The sequence below is a fragment of the Plecotus auritus genome (assembly GCF_963455305.1).
Source record: "Plecotus auritus genome assembly, chromosome: 8".
Lineage (NCBI taxonomy): Eukaryota > Metazoa > Chordata > Mammalia > Chiroptera > Vespertilionidae > Plecotus > Plecotus auritus.
This window is the reverse complement of record NC_137782.1, coordinates 43,752,997-43,772,701: the sequence shown is the minus strand read 5'-3', so window position 1 is coordinate 43,772,701 and position 19,705 is coordinate 43,752,997.

Genomic DNA, 19,705 nt, shown 5'->3' with positions numbered 1-19,705 from the left:
ACCAAACAAAACCCCCTGCGCGGCCTGCGTGTGCCTGCAAATTCCTGGGAGCAGAAGGCAGGTCTGTTTCTCTGGGCCTCTGGCTAAGGTTTCACCCAACTCACTTCGAGCAGTTGGAATGAGGTCACCGCCTGAGTGGCTGGGCCTCGGGGCGGGCTGATGAATGGGAAGGCCTTGCCAGTGCTATGGGTGCTGCCAGAGTTGAGTCGGGACTTTCTGGTTTGCCTTCCCTCCCAACACCGCCCAGCTCACAGAGGCGCAGGAATGGGCTTTCGGAGTCAGGGAGGCCCGGGGCCCCGCATCCACGCCACCCCTGGAAGCCACAGGAGCGGAAAATCGGTCTGTGAATGTGGGGACAGAGCAGAACATGGAAACCATCTTAGAAAAGACACCACGGTCACCCACCCCTCAGCAGGAGAGGGCTTACACATTGTCAGCCCTCTTTGGCTGTCTGTGTTTGGATTTCCTTGGTGGTGGTGGTGGGAGGGGCCATCCTTCCTGGTACTGCAGTCTCCCCAGCAGATTCACTCTCTCAGAGGAGCAGCCTTTCTCCCCCAGCGCAGGGCTCATGGCCTTTGTCTCTGCTGGGGGCCGCGGCGCCCCCTGCTGGCAGTTCTCCAGGACTCCTCCTCCTGCTCCTCCTCCTCCTCTTTCTCCCTTCCTCTTCCTCCTCCTATTTCCCCTTCCCCTCCCCCTAATCTTGCTCAAAGTCTTGGAGGCCCTGTCAGACCCCCAGAGGCCAAGCAGCCCCCCAGCCCTGCAGAGGCAGCTTTCCCCGAGCTCAGAGGCACTGAGGAAGGAGGGGTTTGCTGGAAGAACTCGGCTTTTTCAGCTGGGCAAAGAATCCTGTGCTTGTGCCCACGAAAGCTTTAGGAAATTGACTCATTTAACCTTTCCAAAGATGTTATCCAAGCTACCAAGTCTTGGCACTTTCAAGGCCTTTTAAGTCAATGTGCCAAAAAGCTTTAGTTGGGGATTAAATGCAAAATGCTAAAATTTCACTTTTAAAAACACAAAGTCTAAATGCAATCTAAGCACATTGGAAGGAACACCATGCCAACCAGGCCCTTGGAAGAGCCCCCCCATACCCCTTCCTGCCACCCCCCACCCCATTTGTGCAAATGCTGCTTGCCCGGAGCTTCATGAACCCAAATCCTGGGAACTTTCTTTTTCTGGCAAGCAACCTGAACGTTTGAGCTCACAGAGGGGATGTTTCAATCCCTGAAGGATGGAAGTCAGTGTGTGTGGAAAGCCGACCCTCCCAGCTCCGGGTGGCCTCACAATGGGCCTGAGACCCACGTCTCCTGGGTCCCCTGGCCAGGTGATCCCCTGGAGGGGCGTGCCCTCTGCCAGGGCCCAGCACACCATAGGTCCCCAATACTGAAGCAGAAAAGGTTGCATCTGCCAAGGGATCCACAGCAAGGCACTTGGCCGGCAGGAACCGCGGATGGAGGGCTGGTGTTCAGAAGGAAAAGATGATGCAGCCCTGACATGGAGGCAGAGCAGGCCCCTGAGCCACCCACCACCTCCCACCACTGCAGTGTGCACACCAGCAGTTTGCTTCTGGGACTGAACATGTGGTGCTTGGTGCTTCCCGGCAGCTCTTCAGAAACTCGTGAGTAAATATTTCCACGTGCAAGAAAAGGGCCCTTTGAAATGCAGCCTGTTCTGTTCGGGAGAGACGCGCAGGAGGTGCCATGGCTTTGGTGGCAACACCCATGATTATTCTTCCGGTTTGAAAACATGTGCCCTTCCATTTGGACCCGGAGATGGTAAACACTGATTCCCACGTGAATTAAATTAGTGCGACAGTCCCCTTTGATGGTTCAAGAAACAATAGGGTGACCTCTGGCTGACAAATTATGCCTTCATTTAATGCTTTGATTATCTGTTAAATTAAACACAGTCCAATTCAGAGCCTGCACCCCGCCTCACACTTAATCTGCATTTGTTACTCTGCCCTCGGGTCTGTGGCTGAGTGTGTCCCCCAAAGAGATTAAAACAAAACAAAACAAAACAAATCTGACCTGTCACTAGTGCTGTGAGTTTGAAAAACCACATGACCAGATGTAATGTCAAATTAGTGGGTGAGAGGAGAGAGTCTGTCACAGGATCTCATCGTTTTCTATTCATGCAGATGACCTTTTTTCCTGTGATGAAAATATTCTGACTAGCAGGCCTGCGTGCGCTGTGCTCAGAGGAAGGGGAGAGCAGAGGAAACTCCCTGCTCTAAGGTTTCAGCAAAACCACCGAAGTGAAAGCAAATTCTGCTCAGTCCAAATGCGTCATGTTTAATTCAAGTGAATTTCATTCACTCATCTGCTCTGTAAATATTTATGGGAAGCCTAGTTTGTGTCCCAGGCTGCCACCTCCCAAAAGGCAAGGATTCCTTGGGAGAACTCGAGACCACCATGTGGCAGAAATGCTCACTGCCCGTGTGTTCAGCGTGGCCCCTTCCGTCCCGACGCGGTAATGTGACTGCACACACCTGACCTCAGAGCTCCAGCGTGGTTTGTGGTGGTGGTGGTGGTTGTTTTTAAATCAAACTGCTGTTTAATCTAAATCTTAACACTAAATCTGGACTCTCTCGAATATGTCAGTGATATTTACCAGATGATAGGAGCCGAGTCTTGACTACACGGAAAGAAAATAAAAATGTGGGTGTCCTCTTTCATTCTTAGGGCTCTCACTGTCACCATAATCAACGCCCTGGCACATTAATGGAGGTCTCTCCCCTCCCCCCTTCCCCCTCCCGGTGCCCTCATTCTCGTAATGTAAACAGCTACTAATAGCCCCTATTCTTCTTTGTTCAAACAAACAATAACCTTCATAACTGAGAAGGAAATTAGTGTATGGAGAAAGCCTCATGTTTGGGTGCTTATAGCTCTTTCTCACTACCCCTCCTCTCCCCCGCCCAAGAACAAAGTACGATAGTAATCTCAAGAAGAATTCACATTTAAAGTTTCGAAAACAACAGGACTAAGATCTGTCTTTAAGAATGCATAGCCACTCTTGGGATTGAAATTTAAATATGTTTCTTCTCTCGAATGTTCTAACTGAGAAGCTGAAGCTGGGGCAAGAGAGTTGTCGGAGGTGTGGGGAGTCGGAACCCCCAGCTTTGGTTGTGTTCCATTTAGGGTAAAACCTTGGGGATGGGGGCTAAGCTCCTTCACCAGATTAGGGGCTTATGGTTATAAATATCTGAGGAGTGGAAATGAAAGATGAGCTGGAATCTGACCAGAAGCCCTGATTCCTTCCAGCTTGAAAGGACTGGCCTCCTGCTTGACCTCAGGGCATAAGAAAGCTCCATCTGATTTGGATCTGAAACCCTGGGAGAGGCAGGGGAGACTTTGCAAACTTTGTTGTTGTTGTTTAGTCCTCATCAAAGGATCTTTTTTCATTGCGGGTGTCGGGAGAAAAAACATCAATGTGAGAGAGGCACACATCAATTGGTTGCCTCCTGCATGTGCCCTGACTGGGGCAGGGGATTGAACCTGCACCCCAGGTACGTGCCCTTGACCAGGAATTGAACCCACAACCCTTCTTTGCTCAGGCTGATGCTCTAACCACTGAGAACATGGGCCAGGGCTGTAAACATTTTTTATTATTCTGTGGAATAAATTCAATTTGGGTCTACATTTCAAGAATAATCCATTTTCAGGATATCTGCTTTACTTCATTTGTTCCTTATGTTCTGGCCAATTGACATCCAGGAAGTCATTGGAACAAGACAGAGGAGCTGTGGGTTTCGGTGTCCAGTGACCTGAACTTAAGCCCCAACCTTGTAATTACTTTTATGTGAACTTGGCTCATTTGCACCATGGGGATGACGGTCATCACACCGCCTGTCAGGCTGGGGATCATTAAGATTCTCTTTGGCTTCCATATGTATTTATTTGACATGGGCCTTTTCTAGGTGCGAGGAATACAGAAATACAAGACACAGTCCCTTTACTTAGGAGAAATGCTTCTTGCAGAGAGTGGCAGATAAAAATGTTGGGTAAAGCATAGTCCTTGATTTAAAGGGATTTACAGTCTAGGGCAGTGGTCGGCAAACTCATTAGTCAACAGAGCCAAATATCAACAGTACAACGATTGAAATTTCTTTTGAGAGCCAAATTTTTTAAACTTAAATTTCTTCTAACACCACTTCTTCAAAATAGACTCGCCCAGGCTGTGGTATTTTGTGGAAGAGCCACACTCAAGGGGCCAAAGAGCCGCATGTGGCTTGCAAGCCGACCACGGGTCTAGGGAAAAGACAAAGTAAATACTTACCCATTGGTGCAGTGCATATCATTTTAAAATGCAGTGAAATTTGTCACCTGCTGCAATCCCATCACCTAATACCAAAGTTAGAAGGACAAGAGCCCCCACTGACCCCCCCGCCCCTGCTTCCTGGTTCCCTGATAGCGAAAGCTTAGCTGTGGGACCTGGACCCACCAGGACTTGGCAACTGTGGAATGTGAAGCAACAAACAAAGGAGCCGTTAGACTTTGTGCACAGACACGTAAGGGCTAGCCCTCAAATCAAGTCCAGCACAGCCCGAGCCCTCTTTGCCAGCTTCCAGAGCAGCCTGGCTCTGTGCATCTCACAAGTCTTGTTCTTCAGCCTCATGTGAGCCCGCTATCATTTTAACATCTGAACACATCCAAGAAGCTCAAACTATTTTAAAATTCATACAGAAGGGACTCAAAACAGCCAAAACCATTGACAAAGAAAAGCAGTTGGAGAACTCACCCAACCTGCTTTCAAAACTACTACAAAGCTACAGCGATCAAGGCAGTGTTCAAGAGCATAGACTTGGGAGTCCAGAAATAAGCCCATCTATTAAGGTCAATTGATTTTCAAATAGGGTACCAAGGCCATTTACCAAATGGTGCTGGGACGTCTCCAAAAGAATGAATTTGGAGCCCTATCTCATGCCATATACAAAAATTAACTCAAAATGAGCCAAAGACCTACAACACAAGAGATAAAACTATAACTTTAAAAAGGAAGCACAGGTATCAGTTCTTAGGACTTTGGATTAAGGTTTCTGAGATATGATACATGAAGCTCAAGCAACCAAAGAGAAATAGTAGATAAATTGACCTTTATCAAAATGAAAAACGTTTGTGCCTCAAAGGACACCTGCCAGAAATTGAAAAGAAAACCCACAAAGTGGGAGAAAATATTTGCAAGTCATATATATGATAACATTCTAATATTCAGAATAAATAACCCTTACAACTCAACAACAACACAAACACACACAAAAAAACACAATTAAAGTATGGGCAAAGGACCTGATACATGTCTTTTCAAACAAAATTGACAGTTGGTCAATAAGCACCTGAAAAGATGCTCGATGATTAGTAATGAGAGGACTTGAAATCAAAAGCAAAAATGTTTCTCTTTACCTCCCTCTTCCCCAATTTCATTCTACTGGTATAATCAGAGGCAGAGGGAAATTGTAGATACTCACTTTCTAATATGATCTTGCTGTGTTCCAAGGAAATCAAATAAAGGAAGAATGTAAAAATTGATCACCTACTTTATTTTGTATGATTTTTGCCAACACATTCTGTTAAAGATTTAAAAATCATCATCATCATCATCATCATCATCATCATCATCATCATCATCCTCCTGGTTCACAATTGCTTTTTCAAAGATAGAAACTCACATATTTGAGAATTCAGCCACTTGACTTCGCTACACTATTACTGATTCATGATCACTAGGGTTGGAAATCATTTATAATTCCATGTACTAATCAGTAGAGAGCATGTTATTTTCTGTGCAGATGGAAGGCCTTCACGGCCCCAAGTCAACACAACTGCTCGGCAGGAGGAAGTTAGCGCTGACCAGGTGGTTTAGTTGGCTGGTGTCGTCCAGAGTACCAAAAGGTTGCTGCTTCGATTCCCAGTCAGGGCACATGCCTGGGTTGTGTGCTTAATCCACAGTAGTGGGTGTGCAATAGGCAGATGATTGTGCTTTGCTCTCACATCGATGTTTTTCTCTCTCCCTCTCTCTCTAAAATTAAATAAAAAATATTTAAAGGCACAGGTTATACCGTACAGGGATGGGCAAGAGTAGGTCTACAGTTGTGATATAAATAAATAATATAAGAATACACTCTGTTTCATATACCCACAACTGTAAACCTACAGGGAAGTATATTCCTCCCTGATGTCACCTCTCCCCATCCCCAACTTCACCATATCCTGACTTTGTGTTAATTATTCACTTAACTTCCTTTATAATTTTCCCACATTGCTAGGTATCCTTAACCATATATTGCTTAGTCCTGCATGTTTTTTGAAGTCTCCATAAGTGGAATATATTGTAGACAATGCACTTTTAGATTGAAGTTTACGTTTGGGATGCAGTCCACAGATCCTGATGTATGTAGCTCTGTGTCACTCATTGTTACAGTGATAAAGAATTCCATTGCATGAATATACCATGATCTATCTACCCCTAGGAGGATATTGTTGCTTTTTATTATGTTATTTTAATATTATTCATATAGTATATGTAACAATTACTATACATTATTATTTATAAGCTGTAAGCATTTTCTGAATATAGGCTCCAATACATAAAAGATTGAACTGTGAGTTGGTTAATTTTCTACATAGTTTCTTTGGAAACCAAAGATTTGACAGATGGAGTTATTGCCCATCTCCTTTATTCTCTCTTGGCCTCCCTTTAAAAACAGTAACCTTGTTCTCCAAGCAACATGTCCTCCAAACTGTGACACCAACTCGATGTCAAAGCCCCAGTGATATCAAATGATGTCCTTTGATGTCGAAACATCACTTTATGTCAAATGTAATTTAACTTGAAGCCAAGTTTTCTTCATTGTAATGATAATATCATTTGTCATCTGTCTTTTCTCCACCTTCCTCATTTTGGTTATTGGAACAACACCCCAAGTGGTGCTGGTTTGTTAAATGGCAGGGCCACTACTGATGTGAGTCTGTTGTGAGGAGCAACCTCTGAAGATGGTTCCAAAGCCCTTTGTGATGCACAGAATGTTGGTTATTAAAAATAATCAAGACATTCATGGGTCCAAACAGGCCTCAGGAATACCATAGCAACAAATGAACAGTAATTGCAGCATTACAAGCTGTTTCCTCAGCTACACTCTCACGCAACCAGCAGGCATGCTGTGTCCTTAGGTGGAGCTGCCACAATCCCTGGGACCCAGGTGCAGGCCCAGACCAGATGGACTTGGCAGCCAGGTCCAGGAGGAAGCATGGGTATGCTCTCTCATTTCCAAACTCTCCGCTTCCCGCCCGCTTATTCCCATACACCTCCTCAGCACCCACAGGGATGTTGTAGATCTGGGCACCCAACATCCCAAGTCAGTTCATCCAAGTCACTGAAGAAACTACCTGTGACCCCAAAGTTCTTACCTTGATGGACATCCAGCTAAAGCCAGTGCAACAGATGAGGCTGTGAGCAGATGGTAAGAACATAGTCCATCTCTCCAAGACTAAAGTCAAGAATGAAGCGTTAAGGGCTATGGCTCCCTTGGCCTTGGGGAGTCTGGAAAAGCTCATACAAAATGAGTTTTTTCCCAGTTAATTTTGGAAATTGACATAGCCCCATTTCCCTACAGCAGAGTCAATAAAGGATTCACAGGATATGTAGGATTCCACCATGACTGAAAGCATCATTCTCCATAATAATCTCAGGAAGTTGCCAACATGAGAAGGAAAGACCCCATTTTCTAGGAAATCCTTTGGCCTTACCCATCTCAAGGGTGTGGCAGGTGGCTAGAGATGCCCAGGTTAGGGAGGGCTGCCGAGGATGGAGGTTCTTTCCCATTGGCTCGTGAATGGTAAACCCTTCTGGAAAGATAGACAAAAAGTGAGAGCAAGGGGTTGGGGTGGGAGAAACCAGGCAATAGAGGGAAGAGAGGGGGCAGAGCCCCTCTTTGTTGCTCCAGCTTCCCTTTTGGGTAGTGGCTTGGTATCATTCAGGTCTCCGTGTTTGAGCAGCACTTCCTCTGCACTGAGCCACGTTAGCGCTTTTCTTTGCCTTCTTTGAGTGTGATCTGGATACTGGAGGTTTTACTCTGGGCATCTCAAATTCACTTTGTTTCCATGGTTACAAAACACTGTGCTCTCCCTGACCCACAATGCATCGGGGGCACACTGGCTGCCTGATAATGATGAGATGGTTTCCCAGATGTGCAGACCTCCTTAACCCACCCGGATATTGGAAAGCCAAAGGCCTCCTGTTGCATTTGCTAGCTGGCAATCCTAATTTTGAGTTGAGTATTTTGCAGGGAACAAAATAAAGAGTATTTGTACTACAAGTTACAAATATTGAGGTGTACTCATCCAATAAATGGGAATATCAAGGGAAAAGGTTGGAATGCAGGGCAATGTCAGCAATTGCTTCAGGGCCCGGTGTTTCCTCTTGCCCAGCTCAATCACTTGGAGAGAGGCAACCCGGTCAGGGAGGCCCTGTGCTGTGATGGCCAAAGGCCAGGCAGTAGATCGAAGGCTCTGGATGTAAGTGTTTTTCTTACAAGCCGTGGATAACTTATTTTCTCCCAATTACCATTCTCATGTCTGTAAAAGAAGTAACTTGCAAGGGTTTGTTGAGAGGATACAATGAGATAAGTGAAGGATTTGCTACAGTATGTATTATGCACTTGATAAATGATCATTACTATTCTTGACATGACGATTTAAAAAAGTCATTGATTCCTGTGATACAAACAGTGCAAAGGATGTTGGTGGGATTTAGAGTGAATGAACTGATGACTATGATGATGATGGTGGTTGTGGTGATGATGATAAAGTTATTGAGGTATTAAAACATAGAGCCTTTCATGTAATTTTGCCCACATTTGCTCCACGTAATGAGGGCAGTAGCATAATGCTTACAAGTGGCAGTCCTGGAGCACAATGTGTGGGTTCGAGTTCAGACATTGCCTCATCATGGGTGTGAGGTCTGGCTGACTGAACCTTCACGTGTCTAGTAAAGTAGAGATGAAGATAACACACTGGCTGATGAGAGCTCTGAGTGCACTGATATTTGTCAAGGTGCAGACCAGACACACACAGCACAGGAGGAGCAGGACATCCAGGATATAGCCGAAAACCACTGCGTCTTCCTCATCCCTCACCCACCTCTTCACATGCCCCGCAAGCTGCTGCTTCCTGCCTCCTCGGAGGAAATCTCCAGCCGGTCCTCAGAACCTTTCTAATAGCTCTTGAATCATACAAAAACGTCTAGTCACTTCTTGGCATAATAACAGCCTATTTCAGACGTTCAAGTGCCCAGTCCCTTCTGATAATATACCAACCTTCATTTAAAATAGAAGTGTCTCTCTTTCCCTCACATTATACTGGTTTAAGAATGCATCTGTAGCACTCTTTTTAATTAAACTTTTTATTTTGAGATGATTATAGATTTTCGTGCAGTTATGAGAAATAATACAGAAAGATCCAGGAACCCTTTACCTAGTTTCTCTCAGTGGTCACATCTTTCAAAGCTGTTATCACAACCAGGATATCACATTGATACAATTCACTGACATCACCCTGATTTCCCCAATTTAGTTTGTACTGACACCTAATAGAACCTTAACAAATAATTGTTGAGTGAATGAATGGCTAACACCATCCATAGCACATTGTAACTATCTATCTATCTATCTATCTATCTATCTATCTATCTATCTATCTAAAAGCCTAAGTGACCAGTCAACAGGTCGCTATGACATGCACTGACCACTAGGGGGCAGACACTCAATGCAGGAGCTGCCCCCTGATGGTCAGTGCGCTCCCACAGTGGGAGCACTGCTCAGCTGACCGATGGGTGCCAGACGCAGGGCTCACGACTGGCCGCCGCAGCCCGGAGACTGCACTGGAGCGGCAGCGAGCCTACCGAGCTGCTGTGGCGGCAGGCGCAGTGGGGCCAGGATGAGCAGAAGCGGCAGGCAGGAGCATTGGACTGCCAGTTTCGGCCCGTTCCCCGCAGTCTAAACTGAGGGACCCAGGGCCTGGCTCATTAAAAGTGCTCTAAGACTTGCTTTTTTATGGGTAAATGAGTGAATGGGTAGAGTACCTTCATATGTTCCAATCGTTTCCTTTTATAGATGAAAAGACTTGGACCCTAAAGGCAAGGTGTTTCTCTAATTTGTGTTCTTATTTATGGTGGTCCTCTCACATTCTGCTCATATCAATGTTGTTAATATCTGGAATTGTCCTAAAAGGTAGTGACCTTGTTTATCAAGTTCAAGTTCCCTTTTTGTAGATTCAGTAGTGCTGTCTGAAAACTTCCAGATTGAGTGTAAAGGGTGCCAAGAGAATGGAGAACAGGCCTCATTAATTCCATGAGAAGCACCGTGATTAAGAGGACAGCCTCTGGTATCATAGGGTCCACTCACTGTGGGACATTGGGCAAGTTACTCACCTCTGGGTTCCTCATCTGTGACATGGAGGACAATAACCACTTAGGGGGGAAGTTAGGCATGAGAGATGTCCAGCAAATGACTTTTATTGTTTCCATTTTGCTGTAGACATCTACCAGGAAGGGTCAGCTTTTCCTCCTGGTGCACCAGATTTCCTGTGAATTGGGCTATACATTTGCATAATTTGCCAGTTGTACATGAACTGCAAGTTGATGGAATGAAGCTGACTAAGAGGAAGATATGGAGTCTGGTTGGACACTTTCTATGGGCTCTTCCCATGGATGGATATCTTTCCCTGGTCCCATTCCTTCCAGAATCCATGTCCTCCCCTCCATCCTCTTTCAAGTTGTTGTCTGCAAGGAGATGTGGATCTTTGCCACTGGAAACCACCCAATTAATGGAGAATGTTGGACTCTACTCAACACTAAATCTACTTTATAACTTTTTAATGTCTTTCATCTGGTGTCTCGAACTTCTTTAAAAGGAAAAGAATTTCAGCCCTGACCAACACATCAGTAACTTTCAAAGACTTTTCCTTGAGAAGACATAGTCACTTCTTATCTATAAATTAGTTTTTCGAAAACAACTGCCCATAGTCCACTTTGCCAAGTGCAAGATCTCTTGATGACAAAAGCTATTGTTCATATCAGATGACAAAGGAGGGTTTAGTCACCACTGTACTTGCTTATGTTCCAAATAATGGAAGAAATGTCTTTACTTTTTGAAACAGAAAGTAGTTACAGCTGTCTGGCCCATATACTTCAGGAGAGACTCAACCATCATAATTAAATGGGCAGGTCAATGCTTCCCCTTAAGTAGGAATAATAACCAGTTACTGTTGAAAGTGATCTTACACTCCGTCACTCACTGACTCCTCACAGCAACCCAGTTCGCTGGGGAGGAACTATGCTGAACTCATTTCCTTTTATACTCTGAGACAGAGAGCCTATGCCATAGGCCTCAGGGACACAACCACGGGTGGTGGTCTGGGGTTTGAGCCGAGGCATCTTGCAGGAGAGTCTGTTTTGTCTTGTGTGACATTCTTCCCTGTGTTCCAAGGAAGGCCCTGGGTTAGTCCTGCACTGGCTTGGAAGTCTCAGTATGAAACACATGGTACCATCTTGAGTAAAAGTTGGAATAAGTTTAACATTCAGTGTTCCCTTATCAAGCAGACATAGTACCTGTGTTTCAAAACAGAAAAAAGTTTGGATATTCAAAAGGCATTGCTCTTATTTAAATAAATCTATACCCAGATGTGCAGGGGGAAAAAATCCCAGATTATGACAGCATTACCTACAGCTCCAAGAAAATCACCATCATTATGCTAGACTTCCCCTTCTAAATACACTCGATCCTATTACATTCCTTTGGAAAAAAGTAAACATCTCATGCTTCATCTACTTGTAATATACTTTCAGAAGCAACTGATTATACCTGGAGTGAAATATTTACTAAGACTGTGACTGGGATGGCTCCTGAACACTCAGGCGAGGGGAAGTTGGTGGGTGAGTGGGCTATTTTTAGGATGGCTGTTTTGTAAGCACCTCAGACTGTGATTTGTATTTCCCGTATTTCCTGACAGTAGAACATTAAGGATGTGTTAAGAAGCAGAAACCTGCTAACTTTGTGGATTAGTCAAGCAGTTGGTAGTCTAACAATGTTATGATTGGCTAGAACACAAAATAAATATAATAGGATAATACAAATCAATGAAGATGTCGGTTGCTCTTTTGAATACATTCCAAATTTGAGCAATAGAGGTCATCTTTAATTTCTGGTTCCAAAAGATTAAAAGTCTTACTGTCTCTTACTGCACTATTCTTTCTTTTTTTTTTTAAACTTTTTAAAAAATATATATTTTTTATTGATTTTTTACAGAGAGGAAGAGAGAGGGATAGAGAGCCAGAAACATCGATGAGAGAGAAACATCGATCAGCCGCCTCCTGCACACCCCCCCACCGGGGATGTGCCCGCAACCAGCAACCAAGGTACGTGCCTTTGACTGGAATCGAACCTGGGACCCTTCAGTCCGCAGGCCAACGCTCTATCCACTGAGCCAAACCGGTTTCGGCACTGCACTATTCTTTCAACAGCTCTAGGATTTTTTATGTTTTTGCTCAAATTTAGCAACCATTTATTGCCATCAGGGCCAGGCCGGAACGTTCTGCTCAGACCACGCAGTGATGTGGGTCTACGTGGGTCGCTTGACCCCGCGGCCTTTATTGGGGCTCAAGGCAGTGGCTGTGCCCTCCTGGGTTGGAGAAAACAGAACTAGTGACATATGGTTATCAAAGCACCCGAGGAGCCGGGCTGGAACAGGAGGCGACCATCATTGCTCCATGGGCCTTGAGATCGGGAGCACGTAGAGAAAATCTGAACCATGGCTCAGTGTGTAATTCGGCCCTCAGGGTAAGGATGGGAAGGAACAGGCAGGAGCACGGATAGGGGCGCTGTTGTCCAGCAGAAGCGTGAAGAGCAGCCTGCAGGTGGACAGGTGTTTGGGGTTTTAGCAGTGCCCTCTCTGTTCCCTGGGGGGGAAAAGATTGTTTTAAAACTTGCAGAAAAAAATACCACTGAAACCCCCCACAGGTGGTCTCATTGCTAAGTGGTAATAACATTTCAGTTTGTATATCAAAGAATAAATAATGATATAGTTTCCATTTAAGATAGAATAATTTTCTATCACATATCTAAAAGCATATTAATTAAACGTGTGTGGCACTTAGTGGCCAATAAAAGTATAAATATTTTAAAAACTAGTCATTAAGGAACAAAACGCAAACATTCCAAATAGACCAGGACTGTGTTTTTTAGTTTGTTTTTTTTTTTTTTTTGGTCTGTTTCTGATGTTATGACATGAACCTAAGTGCTGTTGACACTTTAGTGTATGTGATGAGCCCAAACCCAACAGTGTATAGTGTCACATTTTAAAAGTGTATTTGTCAAGAAATCATGCTTATATCACCTAATTATTTTAAAATGCATTAAATGGAGAATACCACTGTTTCAATGGGAACAGCCAAAATGTATGTGTGTATATATCCTATATAATAAAGAGGGTATATGTTAATTGACCATCACACCCTCACAAGATGTTGGCACCCACAGCCACAAGATGGCAATGCCCAGTCCCCTCAGCCCTGCCGGGGGCCTCAGGTCCTCATGCATCCCCCACTGACTGAGGCTCAGGCAAGCAGGGCTGGCTGAGGCACAGGCAAGCCTCGACTGGCAGCTGCCCAGCTGCCCAGGGCCAGCTTGAGGCTCAGGTAACCAGGGCCAGCCGAGGCTTGCTCTACCGGCAGTGGCAGCATCAGAGGTGTGATGGGGGCGTTGCCTTCCCCTGATCTCCAGGCGGCCTCCTGCCCCTGAGGGCTCCTGGACTGTGAGAGGGGGCAAGCCAGGCTGAGGGACCACCCCACTCCAGTGCATGAATTTTCATGCACCAGGCCTCTAGTCCTATATAATGAAAAATGATCAACCTTCATGCTCAAATGAATGTTAGTGCAATCTTTAATGGCATACTGATCAAAAACACCTTTTAAACTTGCCATTGCTTCTTCATTACAAGTTGATTGTAAGATGTGCAAAATTCTCCTGGGGTGCTTGCGATTAGAGATACTGAACAGGGAGCTTGGAGGCTGAGCAGAGGTCAGACGCAGCGCAGCCTGTTCGATAATGAGCCCTTCCTTTTCCCTAGCCACAAACGTGCTTGCATTTCTTCATCTGTGCGGTGGAGAGAGATTGCTCAATGAGAAAGCTCTCTGACTGAATTAAGATGCTCTATTTAGATTTGGGGCCAACTTCCTTTATTGCCCAGTCTTCGTATCAACTTCAGGAAACACTTTTAACTTAGCCCTGGTGCCCATGAGCGACAGGGCTGGGGAAGAGGAAGTGAGGAAAGGAGGAGGGTGGTCCCACTAACACAGTGGTCGGCAAACTGCGGCTCGCGAGCCACATGCGGCTCTTTGGCCCCTTGAGTGTGGCTCTTCCACAAAATACCATAGCCTGGGCGAGTCTATTTTGAAGAAGTGGCATTAGAAGAAGTTTAAGTTTAAAAAATTTGGCTCTCAAAAGAAATTTCAATCGTTGTACTGTTGATATTTGGCTCTGCTGACTAATGAGTTTGCCGACCACTAACAGGACCAGCCCTGCCTGAAGAAGTAAACGTCCCTGGAGTTTAGAGAAATGTGAATGTATCAAGGCTGATGATGCAGCATTTGCACAAACACAGCTAGGGTCTGATTTAGGCTCAAAAAGCCGTGACTTTACGGAGCTGAGCTCGCAGTCCTATCACTGCTGAACTCTGTGCAGATTCACACCTGGCCTGTGAGTCCTCACCTGCAGGCCGGGAGGCTCCGTCCTGCATCGACGCAGGTGTATTTCGTTACACTTCACATCCACATATGAAGAGGAGACTTGCTGTCATCTCATCCACTTCCCAGCAGTGTGGTCCTGGGAAACCCACTTTTCCTGTCTGTGCCCCATTTACTCACCTGTCAAGTAGGGTCAGTAACTGCACTTGCCTTTATCATTAGAGCAGGAACCCAGTTAACAGCCAGGAAGTACTGAGAACGGTGCCTGTCACATGGTACACCGCAGAGTGTCTGTCATAAAATAAAAGTGTCCAACAGATCCATTCATCTCCTGAAGCACTGGACCCATCAGGGCGCATGGAATCAGGTTTCCTGGAGAGTTAGGTCTTTACCTAACTCTGACTGTCATAACCTTTACTGGAGCACAGACTGAAGTAGCACTGTGAGCTGAAAGTGTCCCAGAGAAAAAGGACAGACCCAGAAGGAAAGCAGTCCCAAACTGGGGTGCATGAGCAGAAAGCGGTCACTAGAGTACAGGTCACAGGCTGCTAGGGAACACAGCAAACCTCCAGACTCCGGGGATGGGCCTCCAGAGAGAAGCCACCTGTGGGAGTCCAGGGTCCCCTTCCTGCCCGACTGGTCAGGGGACCCCACAACCACCATTTTCCCTGCTCTCCTGTCTGTCCACCGGGGGGACAGAATGACCGACAGTTCTTACCTTAATAATAACTCTTCATTCCTCAGTCTCTCTTCTCTCCAGACAAAATAAGTTTCCTCTAATGTTTTCTCAGCCGCCCTCTTCTCTAAACTTCAATGAAACATAGCTAGGAATATGATAAGCCATCATTATTGAGCTGCTGAAGCTTCGTTCGAGTTTTCAAGTTCAGAATTTTTGTTAATCATCAGAATTTCCAGTTATCAAAAGGTCAATGCTGAAAGCAGGGTGGGGTGGGAACAGGGGGGCCCCACCCTCTTCAGCAATGTTTCCCACTGGTTTTGCCAAAATTCCCTCGATGCTGTGGCCTCTTCCCATTCCTTGGGATGGTTCTGGTATCGAAATGGGGTTTCCACAGTTTTCCCCACTCTCTAGGGGCAAGGACATTGCTCTGAGCTTCCAGTGGGCTTGAAACTGCATGCTTGTATTGCTAAGTTCTCCACTGAAACGTAAAATCTGTTTATTAGCTTTGAAAACTATGCTACTTAAAATGTTGAAAAGTATCCCAGTGGTCCAAGTTGAAAGAAAAGCCACCATCATGCAAATGGCTAAAATGAGACTGTATCCATTTGTCCCCTTCAAGTTCAGGACTGCTGTTTGAACTTGCAGTTGACTGCCTTCGCCAGTGCAAATGTGATCGTATGCAGGACACACCCAAGCTGGGAGCATCTGTAGGTCTTCAACATAGCTGTCTGCAGATAACCCATTCAAACGGCCAAGGCGCCCTTTTGTGCTTGCCCCGGGACAGTGAACTCTAAAGAGCCCTTCCCTTTGTTTTCGCTGTTATAAGGTAGACATGTGCCTGGTGTGTGTGCTCTTCCATGTCGCTGTCACTGCTGACGTGTGGCTTGGAGATGCCTTTTCCAGTGAGCAGAGAACCTCCATTCCCAATCCATTTCTCACCTTTAATCTGGGGAGGCTGACAGAGCCCCTTTGAGTCATCTGGCTGCACAGATGCAGAGCCAGAGCCGGGAGAAGAAGACCTGATGGGGCTGGGTGTACAGGTGGGTGAGGAGGGCCCGGTCAGCAGAGAGCTCTGGGCTGTTCCAAAGCCTCACGTGGCTGCTTGTTTTCTCGTTGGTAAGCAAGTTATACCTTCCCATCCTGTTGAGCTTGAAGTCAAGCCTCGCCTCCTTGTATTCAGAGAGGACACATCGCCCAGACATCGATACACAGTGCCATACACACCCCCAGGGGAGCCGGCACTGCACTTCCGCAGGTGGCCGCTCACCCACACTTGACTGTGCTTTCTGAGTAGGGACTGCTTTTCTTTTCCAAAAGTATTCGTGATGTAGAAACATTTACTTTGCATTGAAAGTTAAACAGCATGCAGAACCCTACAAATCCAGGAGAAGTTTGTTACCATTTTACCTTTCAATCCTGCGCAGCGGATTTCCTACTTTGCTTTCTCATGGGGTCAGTGGAGAAACACCTGTTGAAGCTGTCTGTTCCTTTCCCCCACCAGCTGGTAGAATGAGTTCTGTGAATTGGAGGCTACAAGCAGCAGAGACCTAGCCTGTGGCCGAACCTGAGGTCAGAAGTTCAAGGTGCAGGTGGCAGCTTGCAGTTCCTCCCGGGCTCTGCAGGAGGGCTCCTGGCCTCTCCCAGCTTCTGGGGGCGGCTGGCAGCCCTCATCAGCCTGGGCTCCAGTCTCTGCCTCTGTCACCACATGGCATTTTCTCTGTGTGTCTGTGTCCAAATTTCCCTTTTGAATTCTGTCCCCATTAAACAACGACTCCCCAGCCCCAGCCCCAGCCCCAGTCCCCGGCACCCACCCTCTCCTTTCTGTCTCTATGAATTTGGCTACTCAGGGTCCCTTGTATAAGTGGAATCACACTGTGTTTGTCTTATGTGACTGGCTGATTGTACTGACATCATGTCCTCCGGTCCATCCTCGCTGCAGGTGTGTCTGAACTTCCTGTTTAAGACTGGATCATATTCTGTTGCTCAAGCGACTCCTAGACACCAGGGTTTGCAAATGGCTGGTGCTGGTGCTGCAGGCCTGGAAGGGGTGGCCAGTCTTGGGGCCCAGCAGGTGTACAGGATACTCATTCACTCTCGGTCCTCACTATTCCTCCTGAGGGTCACAGCAGGTCTGTGTCTCCATCTTACAAAAGAGGGAAGGCCCAGTGGCTCCCCCAAAGTGAGACAGGCAGTCAGTGTCTGTCTGAGTGCCCTGCCAGATGGTGAGACCTGGGGAGCAGACCCAGCTCCCTGTCCTGCTCCCAGTTTCACCTCGAGGTGCCCCGAGATTGGCCACTTGGGAGGGTTTCTAGGCATTCGTGTATGGACTGTAGACTATGGGTCACCCAAATTGAGGTTCAAACCCTGCTCGGCGGTGTCATCTGGCCTGGAACCTGGATCAGGACAATGAGCCCTTAGTGAGTCCTGGTGTCCGCATCTCTAATGTTGGTAAAATAGTAGTATTTACTCCATAGAATGATTTGAGAATTAAAACCACAGCCCTAGCTGGTTTGGCTCAGTGGATAGAGCGTTGGTCTATCCACTGAGCCAAAGGGCCCCCGGTTTGATTCTGGTCAAGGGCATGTACCTTAGTTGCAAGCTTCTCCCCGGCCCGGGCCCTGGTCAGGACTCGTGCAAGAGGCAACCCATCCATGTGTTTCTCTCACATCTATGTTTCTCTCTGTCTTCCCCTCACTTCCACTCTCCCTAAAAGTCAATGGAAAAATATCCTCTGGTGAGGATTAATAACAACAAAAACAAAACAACTCCCCCCTGCAACAAATACTATATGTGGAAGTAGTAAGGGCTCAGCAAGGAGGAGCCAGCATTAATAGTATTAGAAGCATAATTTAAGTGGGAAAACTGTGAAGTGTGGTCCATCCATATATTTCAATTTTATGCAGCCATTAAAAATTGTGTTTATATTTGGTGTTTACAAACTTGCTTAATGCATGAGGAAATGTTTATGCCACATTACATTTTTAAAGTTTCCAAAATTATATATGCTGTATGATTTCAATTATGCTTTTCTTAAAAAAGGCATAAAGACCTGGGAGGAAATATGACCAAATATTAATAGCGTGTATATCTGGTAATGAGATTGTGCATAACTATTTTTCTACTCTCTGCTTCGCTACTGTATATTTCCCGTGATGCAGCAACTGTCTTTATAATTATAAATATAATAAATAAAAGATGTAAGGGAATGTAAATATACACTAATCAAGCTCCCCCCCCCCCATCTCACAGTGGTCCCCAGCGCAGGCCACACGTGACAGCCACCAGGGTGTCTCCCTGTCCGGTGTCCGGCCGCACGCCCAGCCAGTTCATCCTCATGCAGCCCAGGCTGCATCCCCACTCCACAGCCTTGGTCCCGAGGATAAACACAACTGCAGCTTTTGATCAGAACCTTCAAGCAGCTCCCTGGTGCTGTTTGAGGGCCAAGGATGTCGTTCTTATTTTAAGTCCCAAGCACAGATGAAACTCCAGGATTAGAACTTGTTAGTTGAGCCCCTTGTTGATATGAATTACCAGGACCAGGGTAAACAGGAGGTGTCTGCATAATCCTTTATCCCAGTTTTAACCCGTTTCATCATTTCTCGGCACTGCCACCCCCTGGCTCTTGCTAACAAGCGGGGAAGGGGAAGAATGAGCCTCAAGGAAACCAAAGGGGCCGAGAGGGAGCTCTCTGCCTGGCTGGTGAGCGGACTGATCCTGAGTGGCCCTGGGCTCCCCAGGGGCAGACCAGAGTAGAGCCCCCTGATATGTTCCTGAGGTGGCATCGCTCTGAGCCTGTGATCTTTTAGTGAGCTTGTCGGTATCTGCCCTCTAAGGCGGCCCCTGGGGGAGGCCTGATGGTACAGGCACATGTATGCCCAGCTGCCCAGTGTGACTGTGCTCATGTGGGCAGTTGGGTCCCATCATCTTCCCTTCTTCCCCTCAGTTACATCCTCTTACCTTTCCTGCCCTTCATCCACAGCTGCTCTCCTGATTTGGAAACGTAATGTGGGAGACTGTTATGTTTGGTGACTACCAAGCACAGGTCAATGTTACTGTTTTCCTGGAAAGGTCCCTAAAATGTGTCTGTGTGACTGTCCAGGCTCTTCATGAAGGCTGTACTGATGCCGCTCTTTGCCCGTGCCACGCCTCCTCACCCCCCCACCAGCTCAGACCCGTCCAGTTGCATCCTGAGGGTGACAGGAGCCCTAGGAAGGGGACCCCACAGACCCACTGGGACTGAGGGCCTAGGACTGAGTCCAGCTGGTTCCAAGGCCTCTCAGGCATAGTCACCTT